This window comes from Dendronephthya gigantea, unplaced genomic scaffold (genome assembly GCF_004324835.1).
Source record: "Dendronephthya gigantea isolate DGI-Jeju-01 unplaced genomic scaffold, DenGig_1.0 000366F, whole genome shotgun sequence".
Lineage (NCBI taxonomy): Eukaryota > Metazoa > Cnidaria > Anthozoa > Malacalcyonacea > Nephtheidae > Dendronephthya > Dendronephthya gigantea.
In genome coordinates this window covers 27,218-32,745 of record NW_021163376.1, presented here as the reverse complement: position 1 = coordinate 32,745, position 5,528 = coordinate 27,218, and the positions used below count along the sequence as shown (strand labels likewise).

General features: G+C 38.1%; 1 long non-coding RNA gene across 3 annotated transcripts; it reads right to left on the bottom strand.

Annotated features, from left to right (window-relative positions):
* Nucleotides 1-423: 423 nt before the first annotated feature.
* Nucleotides 424-3,640, bottom strand: LOC114542569. Of its 3 annotated transcripts, none has more exons than XR_003689682.1 (5): nt 1,618-3,640; nt 1,403-1,532; nt 1,277-1,307; nt 1,101-1,176; nt 424-973 (listed from the first exon to the last, which is right to left on the bottom strand). It is a non-coding gene; the product is annotated as an uncharacterized LOC114542569 (long non-coding RNA). The 3 variants fall into 3 exon arrangements; XR_003689683.1 differs by having other exon boundaries at nt 424-1,176; nt 1,618-1,774; nt 2,114-3,640; XR_003689681.1 differs by having other exon boundaries at nt 424-1,176.
* Between the last annotated feature and the right edge of the window lie 1,888 nt (nt 3,641-5,528).

Below are 5,528 nucleotides of genomic sequence, written 5' to 3'. Positions count from 1 at the left end.
CGTACTATATGCCATTCCACCGAGTTCTCCAATTAAAAAACGTATTTAAAAATTTATTTTGATCTCACTGAGTAAAATCTTAAGTGGTCATAATCTAGAGACCCCGTTCCAATGTTTCGCCTCAGGACATACGGCATTAATATGACCATTAACAAATTTAATATAAGTGTTATGTTCACGAGCGTATTTGAACAAACTGACGTTGTACTTGGTCAGGTCTTCATTTAGATAAAACTGTGTGCCTTTCAGATCTTTTCGTCGTTTACAAATTGCGGCCTTTGTACTGTATGATTTAAATTTGACAATTAGCGTTCTTGACCGGGTTGAGATCTTTGGGCCAAGACGATGTGCGCGATCAATTTCCTCGTTACTGATGTTTAGATGCAGCTTTTCCTCAAAACTGAACCACCTCTTTAACGCAATCTTCACCATCGGTTTCGTCCAACCCTATAATTCGTAGGTTATATTTTCTTGAGTATTGCTCATTTTCATTCGCTTTTATCGTGACATTTGTTAACTCTGTCTCCAGCGCTTCAATTCGCTTTAGAAGAGGAAATGTAGCTTGTTGGACGGACTGTTCGATGAGAGTATTTACTGCTTCAGATAGAATCGTCTTAAAGTCAGTTGATTTGAAAAATTGGTGCAGCTCACTTTGTATAGCTTCCTTCATGTCTGCTCGAAATTCATCAGGTTGATATGTCGTTTGCATTTGGGCCCCTTCTCAAGAGCTTCACAGGGGGGCCGCGGCCCCCCCGGCCCCCCCAGCCACCACGCCCTGCAGCCACTATATCTGTCTAAGACTCTAAATCGCTTACAAACCAAGCTAATTGTTAAAAATCCTTTATCACCTTTCTTTAACACTTCTTTAAAGACCTGCTCCAAGCCATCATCTGATAGAGACAAAATATTTGTAACCTTTGCTTTAAGTGTGTATGTGCCATGGTCATCCTTGTTGTGATGTTCACTTTGTTTCCTGAAAGCATTTGGTATTGGTTAATGAATTGTCTTGTACTTGCCACCAAAAATTTAGTTTAATGAGAATAGTTCTCAACAATTCCATTCTGTCAACAATAGATTTTAAGTGACATTCATTAACATACCTTATTGGTATTTGGAGTACTTTTCAGGATTTGCTAGGCGAACAGCCATGTATTTCCTTAAACATGGTATGTCTTCCTTTAGGTAAAAAATGCAAATGCATATTAAAATACAGCAGGATATTTTGTGGTTTATAATGTGGTTACTAGAAATTGTACTTCAATATGAATATGATTACCTTCCAAACCATTGACCATATAATCAGCTACCTAAAACAAAATATGCCCTTAGACATTAATTGAAGCAATGGGAAAACATAACTACAATATATTAATAATTTATATCAATTCTGTTTTTCACTTACCATGCATACAAAAACACCACATGAGCTTCCATCAAGTTGTCTTGGTTCAAACTTTGTGGCATTATCAAAATATTTTACATCTGGTGGACTTGTGTCTGGACATATTGCTTGAAGGTGTGCTATCAGTAATCTATAAGTTGAGTGAATGTTAAGTACATGGTCAAAAATTTCCTTTAACACTTCATTGTCTATTGAAGCCTTCAATGAAGGCCTACCTAATTTTTTTGTGGAAGCTTCTTTCTTCTTTCAACATCACCATAGCCATAGGGTCATAAAGGCACATCCTCTACCACAATGTTCCGCACATCCTCTACCACAATGTTCCGCACATCCTCACCTCGCATGCATATATCATATTCCCCGAATCCAGCACTAAACACAAGAAAACTGCTAAAAATAACCACTTTGTTAAATCTTTGTTTGTTTTGTAATGCAAATTTGTGCACTTGGATCCACCCCTGATCATATTTCTACTTTAACTTTATATCATTCACAATGTAAATATTTAATCTATTCATCCGCTGTGAAGATGGTACGACGTAAGAAACGTTCCCCTGGTTTTGTATCGTTCGAAAATGTGATCGAGGTAATGCTATCTATGGCTAAGGAAGAGAAATAGGAGAGGGCTGGAGAAGACCGCAAGGGTACTGGGGTATCATCTTGACAAAATGTGGCCTCAGAAATACGGCTTTAAGAAGGAAGCATTTATACCGCAGTTGGCGAAGGAACGCGAATATTTGAAAATTGACGGCGTGTAGACATCGCCTGGCGGAGAATGAAGAAAAGTACTCTGGTGTGATGATGTCCCAATCATGACTTGGTGGTGTAAGAAGAAAACACTTCTTCTTGAAGCTAACAACCATGTGATTGAGCAAAGGTTGATATCGCCTTTGGGTAATCCAAGTGTCGTTGAACTAAATAGCGCCACGCGTTCAAGTGCTTCGGAGTCCTCTTGCCGTTGTAACGAGCTATCCGCCGATCTAGAAGGAACCAAACTCGATATAGCAATCGCTGAATCGAATCATGAAAAAAGGATTGAAAAGAATTCCCAAGAAATTAGTAAAATGAAGTCAGGGGTCGATAATATACTTAATCAAATGGATAGCATTATTATTCAAATAAACAGTTTGAAAGAAGCTAAATCAACAGCCGACGTCGACGAGTATTCGAATTACCAACTGCAAAACAATTTTAAAAGTTAAGAAGAGAGAAGGCACTTACAAAATTTGATAAAAATAGCTACAATTAGGAAACATTTAAGTAAACCTGCCCCAATTAGAGACACCCAACTACCAAAACTCTTCCTATCAAATGTGAGGGCTATATCTAATAAAATTGATGAATTGGATGTCGTTTTAAAAACAAACGAGGTAGATCTGGCTGGAATAACTGAGACTTGGCTAAATTCAAATGTTCCTGACAGCTGTGTACACATTTAGGGTTATGCTTTAGTTCGAAATGACTGTGTTGAGAAACGGGGCGGAGGAGTTTGCGTATTTGTCAAATCTTCAATACCCTTCGTGACCCTTCCAAACCTAGATTGTCCTAACCATGAGTGTTTGTGGATTAAACTGAGACCTTACCGGCTTCCCAGAGGAATTTCATGTATTATTGTTTGTGTAGTATACCACCCACCTCAAGCAGATGACAGCGAATCTTAGCAATTCTTAGAGAATTTAATAACGAATCGTTGGTGATGTTCCTAAATAGAGCATATCGGTTGCTACATAAAAATGGTGCAGAAGGCGACTTCGTCCTTAGGATACCACATGTCGGGTGTAGTCATTTCATGCATATCGTTCATAAAAATTTGAGTGCCATAGGGCGTCAAAGGCGGAATAGAGAAAGCAATGTTGATCGCCGCGAAAAAGTTTGGTATCGTTTCAACATGTATTGCATGTCCCTTCTTGTGAATTCTACAACTTTGGATGAATTCGATATGATTTTAGTAGATATATGTGTTTGCCTAATGAATAGGTTCCTTGATGATCAGGTCCAAATATCGTACGATAGGATTGTCGGAAGAGTACAAAAGATGGGTTCGAAGACAATAGACGACATCGTGGAAAACGTCGAGAATCATGTAGATACAACTTCAACGGATGACGCCTGGGAAACAGCGTTAACTATATCAGAGAATTCTTTTGACAGTCACTTTGAAAATCTGTTAAATCCAATTATCGGACAGATCGTTATGGACAACACTAAAAACGTAGATGCAGCGTTGAATAGAAGCTGGTGCCCTGAGTTTTTTAAATTCATAAGATCATACGTTGGTGAATGCCGTTGTGGTCTGGAGTTTTGTTAGGATCGCTAGATAGGTACAAGATGAAAGGAAATCCAGATTCGTTTGAAACTAAAAATGACCAAAAATGGTTAAATATTGAATCCAAAAATGCAAAATCGGAAGGTTATATAGAGGCCTGGATGAGAAATTTGAAGCAGGAGGATTTTCCTGGCAAAAAACGACTGACGCTTTTGCCATGGAAAACTACAAGAGAATAAGAAGAAGGCAAGGAAACTCCAAGACAGTTAATTGATGCTATTAGGTATCTTAATTTCGATAATAAATTTACAACCATATGAACCAGCACGTGCGTTGTATCTTGGTGATAGAAGGACAGTAAATACTAAATATTTTGCGGTTGGTCTTATAAGTGGCACACTTTGCGATGACTGAAAAGAATTGTTACTATGAAATTTTTAATTATCTTTGTGATGGTAGCTATCCTAGTAGTGCTGGAAAAGATAAAAAAAATCTTAGAAAGAAAGCCGAAAAGTTTTTGTTTTGAAAGACGGCGCCTTGTTTTATGGTGGCAAAAACAATAGCCAGGCCCATGAAAAGCGAGATGTTTGAAACGAGCGGCTTATAATTTTATCTAAATATTGGGGGTCCGAATCCGCGCGGAGGGGGTACGTATCCGCTAGCGGATATGGACCGGGGGGTCCAAATCCGCTAGCGGATATGGACCGGGGGTCCATATCCGCGGGGGGTCCAAATCCGCTGTGACACCGGGCATAAAGACCTAGAAATACCTCGTGATCTTCAAGTCAATTTAGATATCGTGTACGTAGTATGTATAGCAAAACATTCAACAAAAATATCTGTTTGTAACTATGTTTCCGCTTTTTAATTTCATTGTTATTTTAATGATTTTGTCGTGAAATACGCAAACGGGAGACAAAATTATATTGTCATTTAATTAATCAATGCACCCGTTCCTGTTGTATCAAACTTTACAAATGTGGATTCTTTCCGGCAAGGTGAAGTGAACGAGATTCAGATGATTCATATTTTATCATATCAGGATTTGAATTTCGCTCTTAAAGAAATTAATGAATGAAGGAACTGAAGAGAATTTGGAAGCAAACAAAAGATGTAAAGAAAAACAAATAATAATGAGCCAGGAGCCTCATATTTGACATGAATCACCCACTAAATGTGGGACGCCACACCACCTTATAATTGCTCAAAGTGAAGCATAAGGTTAACAAAATTACAAGAACTTCCCAAGCTATAATTAGAGCTAGGGACACGTTCTTCAGTGTGACTTGAGGCCAAACACCATGAAACAGAGGAAGCACTTTCTGAGATAACCTGAACATTGCTCAATTCCTAGTACAAGTTGATGTGTGCAAAGTGTGGATACATATCCGGCCCCAGCTTGGCTTCTTTAAAATTGACGAGCGTCTAGCCCTGCATAGTAATTTGTTCCATATTTTTCAAAAATGTCATCCATGTACTGTGGGGATCATCACCAGTAAGGATCTCCGTAGTTCTTTGTTTATAATTGACGTCCATAAGGAGTATTATTCATTTCAAACAAGTTGGGTATTGCATTAACACATTCGAAATCTATATTTTCCACCTTCGCGTTTTCTTGACAGCAACTTTTTCTGTAAAATAGTTGTTTTAGCTGACTCGAGGTACAGTATATTGTTTTATAAGATGACCCATTCCTGTGTGTTGTTGTTGTTGGAATTGTGACTGTATACTGAATAATATATGCAAAATCTGAACTTATGTTCAGTTATACATAGTATCTTTCATCGCGGTCGATCAATGATAGACTGAGTTGGTATAGTTGTTGATGGTGGTTCATGTTGATTATAGAAGCGCTAGTTT